This window comes from Camelus bactrianus, chromosome 16, assembly GCF_048773025.1.
Source record: "Camelus bactrianus isolate YW-2024 breed Bactrian camel chromosome 16, ASM4877302v1, whole genome shotgun sequence".
Taxonomy (NCBI): domain Eukaryota; kingdom Metazoa; phylum Chordata; class Mammalia; order Artiodactyla; family Camelidae; genus Camelus; species Camelus bactrianus.
Genome location: NC_133554.1, coordinates 22,027,342 through 22,045,835, shown reverse-complemented (window position 1 = coordinate 22,045,835; position 18,494 = coordinate 22,027,342).

The following is an 18,494-nucleotide window of genomic DNA, read 5'->3' as shown; positions in this document are numbered from 1 at the left end:
GTGTTGGACCTGGTACCTCCCCGTATATATTTATGGATTATAATTTGCAACTGAAAAGAAACTTTGTCTTCCAAACAAGCTAGGTGAAGGACGGCTTTCACACACACTTATCTCTCAGAATTGAGCATGTGGAGAGAATTTCATTCATCTAAGACAAATGGAACGGGTTGCAGTAGAAACTTTTACTCAGGTTTCTCAGTGTGTTTCGTAGAGCCAGTTTTAATTTCCTGCAGTTTTCACTGAAAAACCGATTTGGTGCGAGTACCTCCCCATATATATTTAAGGGGTGTTGTTTGAAATTTAAAAGAAACTTTGTGTTCCCAACCAGCTAGGTGAAGTACGGATTTCACACACACTTAACTCAAAGAATTGAGCATGTGGACAGATGTTCTTTCATCTAGCACAAAGGGAACGTGTGGCAGGAGAAACTTTTACCTTGGTTTCTCAGTGTGTTTCCAAGTGCCATGTTGAAATTCCTGCAGTTTTCCCTGTAAAACCGAGTTGGAGGTGGTACATCCCCATATATAAGTATGGAGTACAGTTAGCAACTGAAAAGGAACTTTGTGTTCCCAAAACCCTAGGTGAAGGACGGCTTTCACACACACTTATCTCTAAGAACTGAGGATGTGGAGAGACTTTCATTCATCTAGCAAACAATGAAAGGATTGCAGGAGAAACTTTTGCTCTGGATTCCCATTTTGTTTCCTAGTGCCAGATTGAAGTTCCTGCAGTTTACACTGAAAACCGTGTAGGAGCGAGTACCTCCCCATATTTATTTATGGAGTGCCATTTGCAAATGAATAGAAACTTTCTGTTCCCAACAAGCTAGGTGAATTTTTGCTTTCACACACACTTAACTCAAAGAATTGAGCATGTGGAGAGATGTTCTTTCATCTAGCACAAGGGGAACGTGTGGCAGGAGAAACTTATACTCTGGTTTCTCAGTGAGTTTCCAAGTGCCATGATGAAATTCCTGCAGTTTTCCCTGTAAAACCGAGTTGGAGGTGGTACATCCCCATATATAAGTATGGAGTACAGTTAGCAACTGAAAAGGAACTTTGTTTTCCCAAAACCCTAGGTGAAGTACGGCTTTCACACACACTTAACACAATCAACGGAGTATGTGGAGAGACGTTCGTTCATCTAACACAAAGTGTAATGTTTGCAGGAGAAACTTTTACTCTGGTATCTCAGTGTGTTTCCTAGTTCCGGTTTGAAGTTTCTGCAGTTTTCACTGTAAAACCGAGTTGGAGCGAGTACTTCCACATATATATATATGGAGTACAGTTTGCAACTGAAAAGAAAAGTTTTGTGTTCCCAACAAGCTATGAGAGGGACGGCATTCACAAATACTTATCTCTCAGAACTGAGCATGTGGGGAGACGTTCGTACATCTAGTACAAAGGAACGTCTTGCAGGAGGAATTTTAACTCTGATTTCTCAGAGTGTTTCCTAGTGCCGGTTTGAACTTTCTGCAGTTTTCACTGCAAAACGGAGTTGGAGCGGGAACCGACCCATATATGTGTATGGAGTGCAGTCTGCTAATTAAAAGAAACTTTCTGTTCCCAACAAGCAAACTGAAGGACGGCATTCACACACAATTATCTCTCAGAACTGAGCATGTGGAGAGACGTTCGTTCATCTAGCAAAATGGGAACGTGTTGCAGGTGAAATTTTACTCTGGTTTCTCAGTTTGTTTCCTAGTGCTGCTTTGAATTTCCTGCAGTTTTCAGTGTAAAACAGAGTTGGTGCGAGTACCTTCCCATACATATGTATGGAGTGCAGTTTCCAACTGAAAGAAAGTTTGTGTTCCCAACAAGCTAGGTGAAGGACAGCTTTCACACACACTTATCTTTCAAATCATAGCATGGGGAGAGACGTTCATTCATCTAGCACAAATGGAACGGATTGCAGGAAAACTATTACTCTTGTTTCTCAGTGAGTTTCCTAGTGCCTGTTGAAGTTCCTACAGTTTTCACTGAAAAAACGAGTTGGAGCGAGTACCTCCCCATATATATGCATGGAATCCAGTTTGTAACTTAAAAGAAACTTTGTGTTCCAAATAAGCAAGGTGAAGTTCGTCATTCACACACAATATACTCTCAGAACTGAGCATGTGGAGAGACGTTCGTTCATCTAGCACAAATGGAACGGGTTGCAGGAGAAACTATTACTCTGATTTTTCAGTGTGTTTCCTAGTGCCATTTTGAAGTTCCTGCAGATTTCACTGTAAAAGAGATTTGGAGCGAGTACCCCACCATGAATATGTATGGAGTGCATTTGGCAACTGAAAGGAAAATTTGTGTTCCCAACAAGCTCCGTTAAGGACGGCTTTCACACACACATATCTCTCAGAACTGAGCATGTGGAGAGACGTTCGTTCATCTAGCACAAACGGAAACGGTTGCTGGAGAAACTTTTGGTCAGATTTCTCAGTGTTTATCCTACTTCCGGTTTGAATTTCCCGCAGTTTTCACTGTAAAAGAGAATTGGAGCGAGTACATCCCCATATATATGTATGGAGTACAGTTTGCAACTGAAAAGGTACTTTGAGTTCCCAACAAGGTTTGTGAAGGACGGCTTTCACACACACATATCTCTCAGAACTGAGCATGTGGAGAGACGTTCTTTCATCTAGCAAAGGGAACTGGTTGCAGTAGGAAATTTTACTGTGGTTTCTTAGTGTGTTTCCTAGTGTCGTTTGAACTTCCTGCAGTTTTCACTGTAAAAATGTGATGGAGCGTGTACCTCCCCATATATATGTATGGATTGCAGTTCGCAACTGAAAAGAAACTTTGTTTTCCCAACAAGCTGGGTGAAGGACTGCTTTCACACACATTTATGTGTTAGAAATTAGCATGTGTATAGACGTTCGTTCATCTAGCACAATTGGAACGGGATGCAGGAGAAATTTTTACCCTGGATTCTTAGTGTGTTTCCTAGTGCCGGTTTGAAGTTCCTGCACTTTTCAGTGAAAAACCGAGTTGGAGCGAATCCTCCCCATGTATATGTATGGAGCGCAGTCTTCAACTGAAAAGAAACTATGTTTTCGTAACAAGCTAGGTGAAGGACAGCTTTCACACACACAATTCTCAGAACTGAACATGTGGAGAGACGTACGTCCATCTAGTACAAATTGAATTGGTTGCAGCAGGAACATTTACTCTTGTTTCTCAGTGTGTTTCCTAGTGCACGTTTGCAGTTCCTGCAGTTTTCAATGCAAAACAGAGTTTGAGCTTGTACCACCCCATATATATGTATGGAGTGCAGTTTTCAACTGAAAGAAAGTTTGTGTTCCCAACAAGCTAGGTGAAGGACAGCTTTCACACACACTTATCTTTCAAATCATAGCATGTGGAGAGACGTTCATTCATCTAGCACAAATGGAACGGATTGCAGGGAAACTATTACTCTTGTTTCTCAGTGAGTTTCCTAGTGCCTGTTGAAGTTCCTACAGTTTTCACTGAAAAACCGAGTTGGAGCGAGTACCTCCCCATATATATGCATGGAATCCAGTTTGTAACTTAAAAGAAACTTTGTGTTCCAAATAAGCAAGGTGAAGTTCGTCATTCACACACAATATACTCTCAGAACTGAGCATGTGGAGAGACGTTCGTTCATCTAGCACTAATGGAACGTGTTGCAGGAGAAACTATTACTCTGATTTCTCAGTGTGTTTCCTAGTGCCGGTTTGAAGTTCCTGCAGATTTCACTGTAAAACAGATTTGGAGCGAGTACCTCACCATGTATATGTATGGAGTGCATTTGGCAACTGGAAGGAAAATTTTTGTTCCCAACAATCTCCGTTAAGGACGGCTTTCACACACACTTATCTCTCAGAACTGAGCATGTGGAGAGAAGTTCGTTCATCTAGCACAAACGGAAACGTTTGCTGGAGAAACTTTTTGTCTGGTTTCTCAGTGTTTATCATACTTCCGGTTTGAATTTCCCGCTGTTTTCACTGTAAAAGAGAGTTGGAGCGAGTACATCCCCATATATATGTATGGAGTACAGTTTTCAACGGAAAAGGTACTTTGAGTTCCCAACAAGGTTTGTGAAGGACGGCTTTCACACACACATATCTCTCAGAACTGAGCATGTGGAGAGACGTTCTTTCATCTAGCAAAGGGAACTGGTTGCAGTAGGAAATTTTACTGTGGTTTCTTAGTGTGTTTCCTAGTGTCGTTTGAACTTCCTGCAGTTTTCACTGTAAAAATGTGATGGAGCGTGTACCTCTCCATATATATCTATGGATTGCAGTTCACAACTGAAAAGAAACTTTGTTTTCCCAACAAGCTGGGTGAAGGACTGCTTTCACACACATTTATGTGTTAGAAATTAACATGTGTATAGACGTTCGTTCATCTAGCACAATTGGAACGGGATGCAGGAGAAATTTTTACCCTGGATTCTTAGTGTGTTTCCTAGTGCCGGTTTGAAGTTCCTGCAGTTTTCAGTGAAAAACCGAGTTGGAGCGAATCCTCCCCATGTATATGTACGGAGCGCAGTCTTCAACTTAAAAGAAACTTTGTGTTCCTAACAAGCTAGGTGAAGGACAGCTTTCACACACACTTAACTCTCAGAACTGAGCATGTGGAGAGACGTACGTTCATCTAGTACAAATTGAATTGGTTGCAGCAGGAACATTTACTCTGGTTTCTCAGTGTGTTTCCTACTGCAGGTTTGCAGTTCCTGCAGTTTTCAATGCAAAACAGGGTTTGAGCTTCTACCACCCTATATATATGTATGGAGTGCAGTTTTCAACTGAAAAGAAAGTTTGTGTTCCCAACAAGCTAGATGAAGGGCGGCTTTCACACACAATTCTCACAAACAACTAAGCATTTGGGGATACGATCCTTCATCTAGCACAAAAGGAACGTGATTCAGGAGGAACTTTTACTCTGGATTCTCAGTGTGTTTCATAGTGCCGATTTGAAGTTCCTGCAATTTTCACTATAAAATCGAGTTGGAGCGTATACCTCCCAATATATATTTATGGATTCTAGTTTGCAACTGAAATGAATCATTGTGTTACCAAAAAGCTAGGTGAAAGACGGCTTTTACACACACTTATCTCACAGAACTGAGCATGTGCAGAGACTTTCGTTCATCTAGCACAAATGGAACAGGTTGTAGTTTATACTTTTACTCTGGTATCTCAGTGTATTTCCTAGAGCCTGTTTGAATTTCCTGCAGTTTTCACTGAAAAATAGGGATGGAGCGAGTACTTCCCCATATATAACTATATGGTGTTGTTTGATATTAAAAAGAAACTTTGTGTTCCAAGCAAGGTAGATGAAGTACGGCTTTCACACACACTTATCTCAGAACTGAACATGTGGTGAGACTTTCGTACATCTAGCACAAAATGAAAGGTTTGCAGGAGAAACTTTTGCTCTGGATTCTCACTGTGTTTCCTAGTGCCGGTTTGAAGTTCCTGCAGTTTTCACTGAAAAATCGAGTTGGAGCGAGTACCTCCCCATATACATGTAATGAGTGTAGTTTGCATTTGAAAAGGAACTTTGTGTTCCCAACAGGCTAGGAGAATTATGTCTGTCACACATATTTATTTCTCAGAAATGAGCATGTGGAGAAACTTTCGGTCACCTAGCTCAAATGGAACGGATTGCAGGAGAAAATTTTACTCTGGTTTCTCAGTGTGTTTCCTAGTGCCTGTTTGAATTTCCTGCAGTTTTCACTGAAAACCGAGTTGGAGCGAGTACCTCCCCATATAAATTTATGGAGTGCTGTTTGCAACTGAAAAGTTACTTTGTGTTCCCAAGAAGCTAGGTGAAGTACGGATTTCACACACACATATCTCAAAGACAGTAGCATGTGGAGAGATTTTCGTTCATCTAGCACAAAGGTAATGGGTTTCAAGGGAAACATTTACTCTGGTTTCTCAGTTTGTTTCCTAGTTCCTGTTTGATGTTCCTGCAGGTTTCAATGTAAAACCGTGTATGGAGATATTATTTCCCCATTTACATTTATGGAGTACTGTTTGCAACTGAAAAGAAATTTTGTGTTCCCAACAAGATAGGTGAACGGTGGATTTCACACACACATAACTCTCAGAACTGAGCATGTGGAGAGACGTTCGTTCATCTAGCACAAAGTGAACGGGTTGCAGGAGAAACTTTTACTCTGGAATCTCAGTCTGTTTCCTAGTGCCAGTTTGAATTTCCAGCAGTTAACACTGAAAAACAGAGTTAGAGCTTGTACCTCCCCATATATATGTATGGGGTGATTTTGAAATTGAAAAGACGCTTTCTGTTCCCAACAAGCTAGGTGAAGGGCGGCTTTCATACACACTTATCTCTCAAAACTGAGCATGTGGAGAGACCTTCGTTCATCTAGCACAAAGGGAAAGGTTTGCAGGAAAAAAATTTACTTTGGATTCTCAGTGTGTTTCATAGTGCCGGTCTGAAGTTCCTGCAGTTTTCACAGTTAAAACGAGTTGGAGCTTGTACCTCCCCATATATATGTAAGGAGTCTTGTTTGCAACTGAACAGAAACTTTGAGTTCCCAACAAGCTAGGTGAAAGACGGCTTTCACACACTTATCTCCCAGAAATGAGCATGTGGAGAGACTTTCGTTCATCTAGCACAAAGGGAACGTGTTTCAGGAGAAACTTTTACTCTGCATTCTCAGTGTGTTTCCTAGTGCCTGTTTAATGAATCTTCAGATTACAATGTAAAACCGTGTATGGAGCTATTACCTCCCCATATACATTTATGGGGTACATTTTGCACCTGAAAAGAAGTTTTGTGTTCCCAACAAGCTAGGTGAAGGACGGATTTCACACACGCTTATATCTCAGAACTAAGCATGTGGAGAGACATTCGTTTATCTAACAGAAAAGAAAGTGTTGCAGGAGAAAATTTCCCCTGGTTTCTCAGTGTGTTTCCTATTGCTGGTTTGAACTTCCTGCAGTTTTCTCTGTAAAATAGAGTTGATTTGAGAACCTCCCCATATATAAGTATTGAGTGCATTTTGCAACTGAAAAGAAAATTCCTGTTCCTAAAAATCTAGGTGAAGTACGGCATTCATACACACATTTCTCTAAGAAATGAGCATGTGAAGAGACGTTCATTCATATAGCACAAAGGGAACGGGTTGCAGGAGATACTTTGACTATGATTTCTCAGTGTGTTTCATAGTGGCGGTTTGAATTTCCTGCATTTTTCACTGAAAAACAGAGTTGGAGCAAGTACCTCCACATATATATTTAAGAGGTGTTGTTTGAAATTGAAAAGAAACTTTGTGTTCCCAACAAGCTATGTGAAGTACACCTTTCACACACACTTATCTCTAAGAACTGAGCATGTGGAGAGAAGTTCTTTCACCTAGCTCAAAGGGAACGGATTGCAGGAGAATCTTTTACTCTGGTTTCTTAGTCTGTTTCCTAGTACCTGTTTGAAGTTCCTACAGTTTTCAGTTTAAAACCGATTTGGAGCGAGTACATCCCCATATATATGTATGGAGTACAATTGGCTTCTGAAAAGATACTTTGTGTTCCCAAAAATGTAGGTGAAGACGGCTTTCACCCACACTTATCTCTCAGAACTGAGCATGTGGAGAGACTTTCGTTCATCTTGCACAAAGGGAACGGGTTGCAAGAGAAACCTATACTCTGGTTTCTCAGTGTGTTTCCTAGTCCCGTTATGATGTTGCTGCAGTTTTCTATGTAAAACCGTGTTGGAGCGCGTATCTCCCCATTATATGTATGGAGTATAGTTTGCCACTGAAAAGAAAATTTGCACTCCAAAATGCTAGGTGAAATACGCCTTTAACACACACCTATCTCTCAGAACTGAGCATGTGGAGAGACGTTCATTCATCTTGCACAAATGGAAAGGTTTGCTGGAGAAATATTTGCTCTGATTTCTCAGTGTGTTTCCTAGTGCCGATTTGAATTTCCTGCAGATTTCACTGTAAAACCTAGTTGGAGCGGGTACCTCCTCATATATATGTATGGAGTGCAGGTTCATCTGAAAAGAAACTTTGTTTTGCCAACAAGCTATGTGAAGGAAGGCTTTCATAAACAATTATTTCTCAGAACTGAACATGTGGAGAGACTTTCGTTCATCATGCACAAAGGGACATTTTGCAGGGAAACACTTGCTCTGGTTTCTCAGTGTGTGTCCTAATGCCTGTTTGAAGTTCCTGCAGTTTTCACTGAAAACCGAGTTGGAGCAAGTATCTCCCCATATATATTTATGGAGTGCAGTTTGCAACTGAAAAGAATCTTTGTGTTCCCAACAAGCTAGATGAAGGGCGGCTTTCATACACACTTATCCAAAGAATTGAGAATGTGGAGATACTTTCATTCATCTAGCACAAAAGGAACGGGTTTCAGGAGAAATTTTTACTCTGCTTTCTCAGTGTGTTTCCTAGTGCCTGTTTGATGTTTTTGCAGTTTTCAATGTAAAATCGTGTATGCAGCTATTAGCTACCCATATACATTTATGGGGTACATTTTGCACCTGAAATGAAAGTTTGTGTTCCCAACAAGCTAGGTTAAGGACGGATTTCACACACACTTATCTCTCAGAACTGAGCATGTGGAGAGACGTTCGTTAATCTAGCACATAAGAAAGTGTTTCAGGAGAAAATTTTGCCCTGGTTTCTCAGTTTGTTTCCTAGTGCTGGTTTAACTTCCTGCAGTTTTCACTGTAAAACCGAGTTGGAGCGAGAACCTCCCCATATATATGTATGGAGTGCAGTTTGCAACATAAAAGAAATTGTGTTACTAACAAGCTAGGTGAAGAACCGCATTCACACACACATTTATATCAGAAAAGAGCATGTGGAGAGACGTTCATTCATCTAGCACAAAAGAAATTGGTTGCAGGAGATATTTTACTCTGATTTCTCAGTGTGTTTCCTAGTACCGGTATGAAATTCCTGCACTTTTCAATGTAAAATCGTGTTGGACCTGGTACCTCCCCGTATACATTTATGGATTGTAATTTGCAACTGAAAAGAAACTTTGTGTTCCCAACAAGCTAGGTGAAGGGCGGCTTTCATACACATTTATCACAAAGAATTGAGAATGTGGAGAGACGTTCGTTCATCTAGCACAAAGTGTAATGTTTGCAGGAGAAACTTTACTCTGGTATCTCAGTGTGTTTCCTAGTTCCGGTTTGAAGTTCCTGCAGTTTTCACTGTAAAACCGAGTTGGAGCGAGTACTTCCACATATATATCTATGGAGTACAGTTTGCAACTGAAAAGAAAATTTTTGAGTTCCCAACAAGCTATGAGATGGACGGCATTCACAAACACTTATCTCTCAGACCTGAGCATGTGGAGAGACTTTCTTTCATCTAGCACTAAATAAAGGATTGCTGGGGAAACTTTTGCTCTGGTTTCTCATTGTGTTTCCTAGTGCCGGTTTGAAGTTCCTGCAGTTTTCACTGTAAAACCGTGTTGGAGAGAGTACCTCCCCATATATATATGTATAGGGTGTAATTTGCAACTTAAAAGTAACTATGTGTTCCCAACAAGCTATGTTACGGACTGCTTTCACGCACAATTATCTCTCCGATATGAGCATGTGTAGAGACATTCCTTCACCTAGCACAAAGGGAACGAGATGCAGGAGCAACTTTTACTCTGATTTCTCAATGTGTTTCCTAGTGCTTTTTAGAAGGTCCTGCAATTTTCAGTGTAAAACAGAGTTGGAGCGAGTACCACCCCATAAACTTGTATGGATTGCAGTTTGCAACAGAAAAGAAACTTTCTGTTCCCAACAATTTAGGTGAATGGCGGCTTTCACAAACACTTATCACAAATAACTTAGCATGTGGAGAGACCTTCGTTGATCTAGCACAATGGGAACGGTTTGCAGGAGAAACTTTTACTCAGGTTTCACAGTGTGTTTCGTAGAGCCAGTTTGAATTTCCTTCATTTTTCAGTGAAAAACAGAGTTGGAGCGAGTACCTCCCCATATATTTGTAAGGGGTATTGTTTGACATTTAAAAGAACTTTCTGTTCCCAACAAGCTAGGTGATGTACGGCTTTCACACACACTTATATCTAAGAACTGAGCATGTGGAGAGACATTCGTTCATCTAGCACATATTGAAAGGAATGCAGGAGAAACTTTTTCTCTGGGTTCCCGTTGTGTTTCCTAGTGCCAGATTGAAGTTCCTGCAGTTTTCACTGAAAAACCGTGTTGGAGTGAGTACCTCCCCATATATATGTATGGAGTGCAGTTTGTAATTGAAAAGAAAATTTGTGTTCCCATCAAGCTTGGTGAAGAACGGATTTCACACACACATCTCTCATAACTCAGCATGTGGAGAGACGTACGTTCACCTAGCTCAAAGGGAACGGATTGCAGGGGAAAATTTTACTCTAGTTTCTCTTTGTGTTTCCTAGTGCTTGTTTGAATTTCCTGCAGTTTTCACTGAAAACCGAGTTGGAGTGAGTACCTCCCCATATAAATTTATGGAGTGCTGTTTGCAACTGAAAAGTAACTTTGTGTTCACAACAAGCTAGGTGAAGTACGGATTTCACACACACTTATCTCAAAGAAATTAGCATGTGGAGAGATGTTCGTTCATCTAGCAAAATGGTAATGGGTTTCAGGGGAAACATTTACTCTGGTTTCTCAGTGTGTTTCCTAGTTCCTCTTTGATGTTCCTGCAGGTTTCAATGTAAAACCGTGTATGGAGATATTATTTCCCCATATAAATTTCTGGAGTAATGTTTGCAACTGAAAAGATATTTTCTGTTCCCAGCAAGATAGGTGAACGGTGGATTTCACACACAATTAAATCTCAAAACTGAGCATGTGGAGAGACGTTCGTTCATCTAGCACAATGTGAACGTGTTGCAGGAGAAACTTTTACTCTGGATTCTCAGTCTGTTTTCTAGTGTCGGTTTGAAATTCCTGCAGTTATCACTGAAAAACAGAGTTGGATCGAGTACCCCCCCTTATATATGTATGTGGTGATTCTGAAATTGAAAAGATGCTTTCTGTTCCCAACCATCTATGTGAAGGGCGGCTTTCATACACACTTATCTCTCAAAACTGAGCATGTGGAGAGACCATCGTTCATCTAGCAAAAAGGGAAAGGTTTACAGGAGAAACTTTTACTCTGGTTTCTCAGTGTGTTTGCTAGTGCCTGTTTGAAGATCCTGCAGTTTTCATTGTAAAACAGATTTGGAGCTGGTACCACCACATATACATGTATGGAGTGCCGTTTGTAACTGAAAAGAAACTTTGTTTTCCAACAAGCTCGGTGAAAGACGGCTTTCACACACACCTATATCTCAGAACTGAGCATGTGGAGAGACATTCGTTCATCTAGCACAAATGGAACGGGTTGCAGTAGAAACATTTACTTTCGTTACTCAATGTGTTTTCTAGTGCCATTTTGAAGTTCCTACAGTTTTCACAGCAAAACAGATTTGGAGCAAGTACCTCCCAATATATATGTATGGAGTGTATTTTGCAACTGAAAAGAAACATTGTTTTCCCAAAATGCTAGGTGAAGGACTGCATACACACACACATATCTCTCAGAACTGAGCATTTGGAGAGACCTTCGTTCATCTAGCAGAAAGGGAACGGGTTGCAGGAGAACCTTTTACTCTGAATTCTCAGTGTGTTTCATAGTGCCGGTCTGAAGTTCCTGCAGTTTTCACTGTAATACCATATTGAAGCGTGTACCTCCCCATATATATGTAAGGAGTCTAGTTAGCAACTGAAAAGAAACTTTGTGTTCCCAACAAGCTAGGTGAAAGACGGCTTTCACACACACTTATCTCTCAGAAATGAGCATGTGGAGATACTTTGGTTCATCTAGCACAAAAGGAATGGGTTTCAGGAGAAACTTTTACTCTGCTTTCTCAGTGTGTTTCCTAGTGCCTGTTTGATGTTTTTGCAGTTTTCAATGTAAAATCGTGTATGCAGCTATTACCTCCCCATATAAATTTATAGGGTACATTTTGCACATAAAAAGAAACTTTGTGTTCCAAACAAGCTAGGTTAAGGACGGATTTCACACACACTTATCTCTCAGAACTGAGCATGTGGAAAGACGTTCGTTAATCTAGCACATAGGAAAGTGTTGCAGGAAGAAATTTTGCCCTGGTTTCTCAGTGTGTTTCCTAGTGCTGGTTTGACTTCCTGCAGTTTTCTCTGTAAAACCGAGTTGGAGCGAGAACCTCCCCATATATATGTATTGAGTGCAGTTTGCAACATAAAAGAAACTTTGTGTTCCTAACAAGCTAGGTGAAGTACGGTTTTCACAAACACGTATCTCTCAGAATTAAGCATGTGGAGAGACTTACATTCATTTAGCACAAAGGGAACGGGATGCAGGAGAAACTTTAACTCTGGTTTCTCAGTGTGTTTCCTAGAGCCGTTTTGAATTTCCTGCATTTTTCACTGAAAAACAGTGTTGGAGCAAGTACCTCCACATATATATGTAAGAGGTGTTGTTTGAAATTGAAAAGAAACTTTGTGTTCCCAACAAGCTATGTGAAGTACAGCTTTCACACACACTTATCTCTAAGAACTGAGCATGTGGAGAGACGATCGTTCACCTAGCTCAAAGGGAACGGATTGCAGGAGAATCTTTTACTCTGGTTTCTCAGACTGTTTCCTAGTACCTGTTTGACGTTCCTGCAGTTTTCAGTTCAAAACCGATTTGGTGCGAGTACATCCCCATATATATGTATGGAGTACAATTTGCTTCTGAAAAGATACTTTCTGTTCCCAATAAGATAGGTGAAGGACGGCTTTCACCCAAACTTATCTCTCAGAACTGAGCATGTGGAGAGACTTTCGTTCATCTTGCACAAAGTGAACGGGTTGCAAGAGAAACCTATACTCTGGTTTCTCAGTGTGTTTCCTAGTCCCGTTATGATGTTCCTGCAGTTTTCAGTTTAAAACCGAGTTGGAGCGAGTACCTCCCCGTTATGTGTATGGAGTACAGTTTGCCACTGAAAAGAAAATTTGCACTCCAAAAATGCTAGGTGATGTACGCCTTTCACACACACTTATCTCTCAGAACTGAGCATGTGGAGAGACGTTCATTCATCTTGAACAAAGGGAAAGTTTTGCTGGAGAAATATTTGCTCTGATTTCTCAGTGTGTTTCCTAGTGCCGATTTGAAGTTCCTGCAGATTTCACTGTAAAACCAATTTTGAGCGAGTACCTCCTCATATATATGTGTGGAGTGCAGTTTCATCTGAAAAGAAACTTTGTTTTGCCAACAAGCTATGTGAAGGAATGCTTTCATAAAAAATTTTTCTCAGAACTGAACATGTGGAGAGACTTTCGTTCATCATGCACAAAGGGACAGTTTGCAGGGAAACATTTGCTCTTGTTTATCAGTGTGTGTCCTAATGCCTATTTGAAGTTCCTGCAGTTTTCTCTGAAAACCAAGTTGGAGCGAGTACCTCCCCATATATAATTATGGAGTGCAGTTTGCAACTGAAAAGAAACTTTGTGTTCCCAACAAGCTAGTTGAAGGGCGGCTTTCACACACACTTATCACAAAGAACTGAGAATGTGGCGAGACATTCGTTCAACTAGCACAAAGTGACAGTTTGCAGGGAAACATTTGTTCTGGTTTCTCAGTGTGTTTCCTAGTGCCGGTTTGAAGTTCCTGTAGTTTTCACTGAAAATCGAGTTGGAGCGAATACCACCCCTTATAAATGTATGGAGTGTAGTTGCAACTGAGAACAAACTTTGTGTTCCCAACAAGCTAGGTGAAAGGCGGCTTTCACACACACTTATCACAAAGATCTGAGCATTTGGAGAGACTTTCCTTCATCTAGCGTAATGGGAACGGTTTTAAGGAGAAACTTTCACTCTGGTTTCTCAGTGTGTTTGCTAGTGCCGGTTTGAAGATCCTGCAGTTTTCACTGTAAAACTGATTTGGAGCTTGTACCACCCCATATACACGTATGGGGTGCCGTTTGTAACAGAAAAGAAACTTTGTTTTCCCAACAAGCTCGGTGAAATACGGCTTTCACGCACACCTATATCTCAGAACTGTGCATGTGGAGAGACTTCCGTTCATCTAGCAGAAATGGAACGGGTTGCAGTAGAAACATTTACTCTGGTTTCTCAATGTGTTTCCTAGTGCCGTTTTGAAGTTCCTACAGTTTTCACTGCAAAACCGTGTTGGGGCGAGTACCTCCCAATATATATGTATGGAGTGTAGTTTGCAACTTAAAAGAAACATTGTTTTCCCAACATGCTAAGTGAAGGACGGCATTCACACACACTTATCTCTCAGAACTGTGCTTTTGGAGAGACCTTCGTTTTCTAGCACCAAGGGAACGGGTTGCAGGAGTATCTTTTACTCTGAATTCTCAGTGTGTTTCATAGTGCCGGTCTGGAGTTCCTGCAGATTTCACTGTAATATCATGTTGAAGCGTTTACCTCCCCATATATATGTAAGGAGTCTAGTTTGCAACAGAAAAGAAACTTTGTGTTCCAAACAAGCTAGGTGAAAGACGGCTTTCACGCACACTTATCTCTCAGAAATGAGCATGTGTAGAGAATTTCGTTCATCTAGAACAAAAGAAACGGTTTTCAGGATAAACTTTTACTCTGCTTTCTCACTGTATTTCCTAGTGCCTGTTTGATGTCTTTGCAGTTTTCAATGTAAAATCGTGTATGCAGCTATTACCTCACCATATACATTTATGGGGTATATTTTGCACCTGAAAATAAACTTTGTGTTCCAAAAAAGCTAGGTTAAGGACGGATTTCACACACAATTATCTCTCAGAACTGAGCATGTGGAGAGACGTTCGTTCACCTAGCAAAAAATAAAATGGTTGCAGGAGAAACATTTGTTCTGGTTTCTCATTGTTTTTCCAAGTGCCGGTTTGAATTTCCTGCAGTTTTCACTGTAAAACAATGTTTGAGAGAGTACTTCCCCATGTATATGTAAAGTGTGTAGTTTGCAACTGAAAAGAAACTTTGTGTTCCCAACAAGCTATGTGAAGGACGGCTTTCACACACACTTATCTCTAAGAACTGAGTGTATGGATAGAAGTTCGTTCATTTAGAATAAATGGAACGGGATGCAGGAGAAAATTTTACTCTGGTTTCTCAGTGTGTTTCCTAGTGCCTGTTTGAATTTCCTGCAGATTTCACTGAAAACCGATTTGGAGCGAGTACCTCCCCATATAAATTTATGGATTGCTGTTTGCAACTGAAAAGTAACTTTGTGTTCAGAACAAGCTAGGTGAAGTACGGATTTCACACCCGCTTATATCAAAGAAATTAGCATGTGGAGAGATGTTCGTTCATCTAGCACAAAGGTAATGGGTTTCACGGGAAACATTTACTCTGGTTTCTCAGTGTGTTTCCTAGTGCCTGTTTGAAGATCCTGCAGTTTTCTCTGTAAAACCGATTTGGAGCTTGTACCACCCCATACACATGTATGGAGTGCCGTTTGTAAATGAAAAGGAACTTTGTTTTCCCAACAATCTCGGTGAAAGTCGGCTTTCACACACACCTATCTCTCAGAACTGAGCATGTTTAGAGACTTCCATTCATCTAGCACAAATGGAACGGGTTGCAGTAGAAACATTTACTCTGGTTACTCAATGTGTTTCCTAGTGCCATTTTGAACTTCCTAAAGTTTTCACAGCAAAACCGATTTGGAGCGACTACCTCCCAATATATATGTATGGAGTGTAGTTTGCAACTGAAAAGAAGCATTGTTTTCCCAATATGCTAGGTGAAGGACGGCATTCACACACACTTATCTCTCAGAACTGAGCATTTGGAGAGACCTTCGTTCAACGAGCAGAAAGGGAACGGTTTGCAGGAGAACCTATTACTCTGAATTCTCAGTGTGTTTCATAATGCCGGTCTGAAGTTCCTGCAGTTTTCTCTGTAATAAAGTGTTGAAGCGTGTACCTCCCCATATATATGTAAGGATTCTAGTTTGCAACTGAAAAGAAACTTTGTGTTCCCAACAAGCTAGGTGAAGTACGGCTTTCACACACACTTATCTCTAAGAAATGAGCATGTGGAGATACTTTCGTTCATCTAGCACATAATGAAATTATTGCAGGAGAAACTTTTGCTCTGGATTCCCATTTTGTTTCCTAGTGCCGGATTGAAGTTCCTGCAGTTTTCACTGAAAACAGTGTAGGATCGAGTACCTCCCCATATATATCTATGTAGTGTAGTTTGCAACTGAAAAGAAACATTGTGTTCCCAACATGCTAGGTGAAAGTCGGCCTTCACACACACTTATCTCTCAGAACTCAGCATGTGGAGAGACTTTCGTTCATCTAGCACAAAGGAAAGTCTTGCAGGAGGAAATGTTGCCCTGGTTTCTCAGTGTGTTTCCCAGTGCCGGTTTGAATTTCCCTCAGTTTTCCCTGTAAAATCGAGTTGGATCGGGTACATCCCCATATATATGTATGGATTGTAGTTTGCAACTGAAAAGAAACTTTGTGTTCCCAACAAGCTAGGTGAATGGCACTTTCACACACACTTATCTATCAGAATTGAGACAGTGGAGAGACGTTCATTCATCTAGCACAAAGGTAATGGGTTGCAGGGGAAACTTTTACTCAGGTTTCTCAGTGTTTTTCTTAGAGCCGGTTTGAATTTCCTGCAGTTTTCACTTAAAAACAGAGTTGGAGTGAGTACCTCCCCATATATATGTAAGGGGTGTTGTTTGAAATTTAAAAGAAACTTTGTGTTCCCAACAAGCTAGGTGAAGTACGTCTTTAACACACACTTATCTCTAAGAGCTGAGCATGTGGAGAGACATTCGTTCATCTACCACATAATGAAAGGATTGCAGGAGAAACTTTTGCTCTGGATTCCCATTTTGTTTCCTAGTGCCGGATTGAAGTTCCTGCAGTTTTCACTGAAAAACCGTGTTGGAGCGAGTACCTCCCCATATATATGTATGGAGTGCAGTTTGAAATTGAAAGAAACTTTCTGTTCCCAACAAGCTAGGTGAAGTGCGGTTTTCAACACAGTTATCACAAAAAACTGAGCATGTGGAGAGATTTTCGTTCGTCTAGCACAAAGGGAACTGTTTGAAGGAGAAACTTTTACACTGGATTCTCAGTGTGTTTCCAAGTGCCATGTTGAAATTCCTGCACTTTTCCCTGTAAAACAGAGTTGCAAGTGGTACATCCCCATATATATGTATGGAGTACAGTTAGCAACTGAAAAGGAACTTTGTGTTCCCAAAACCCTAGGTGAAGGATGGCTTTCACACACACTTAACACAATCAACTGAGTATGAGGAGAGACGTTCGTTTATCTAGCACAAACTGTAATGTTTGCAGGAGAAACTTTTACCCTGGTATCTCAGTGTGTTTCCTAGTTCCGGTTTGAAGTTCCTGCAGTTTTCACTATAAAACCGATTTGGAGCTTGTACCAACCCATATACATGTACGGAGTGCCGTTTGCAACTGAAAAGAAACTTTGTGTTCCCAACAAGCTAGGTGAAGTACGGCGTTCACACACACCTATCTCTCTAAAGTGAGCATGTGGTGAGACGTTCGTTGATCTAGCACAAAGGTAACGGGTTGCAGGAGAAACTTTTACTCTGGAATCTCAGTTTGTTTCGTAGTGCAGTTTTGAAGATCCTTCAGTTTTCAATGTAAAATCGAGTTGGAGCTTGTACCTCCCAATATATATGTATGGAGTGTAGTTTGCAAATGTAAAGAAACTTTGTGTTCCCAACAAGCTAGGTGTAAGTCGGGTTTCACACACAATTATCTCTCAGAACTGAGCATGTGGAGAGACTTTCGTTCATCTAGCACAAATGAAAGTGTTGCAGGAGGAAATTTTGCCCTGGTTTCTCAGTGTGTTTCTTAGAGCCGGTTTGAATTTCCTGAACTTTTTAATGTAAAACCTAGTTGGACCTGGTACCTCCCCATATATATTTATGGATTGTAGTTTGCAACTGAAAAGAAACATTTTGATCCAAACAAGTTGGTGAAGGACGGCTTTCACACACATTTATCTCTCAGAAATGAGCATGTGGAGAGACGTTCATTCATCTAGCACAAAGGGAACGGGTTACAGGGGAAACATTTACTCAGGTTTCTCAGTGTGTTTTTTAGAGCCGGTTTGAATTTCCTGCACTTTTCAATGTAAAACCTAGTTGGACCTGGTACCTCCCCATATATATTTATGGATTGTAGTTTGAAATTGAAAAGAAATTTTGTGTTCCAAACAAGCTAGGTGAATCACGGCTTTAACACACAGTTATCCCTCAGAATTGAGCAAGTGGAGAGACGTTCATTCATCTAGCATAGATGGAAAGGTTTGCAGGAGAAAATTTCACTCAGGTATCTCAGTGTGTTTCGTAGAGCCGGTTTGAATTTCCTGCAGTTTTCACTGAAAAACAGAGTTTGAGCGAGTGTCTCCCCATATATATGTAAGGGGTGTTGTTTCAAATTGAAAAGAATCTTTGTGTTCCCAACAAGCTAGGTGAAGTACGGCTTTCACACACACTTATCTCTAAGAACTGAG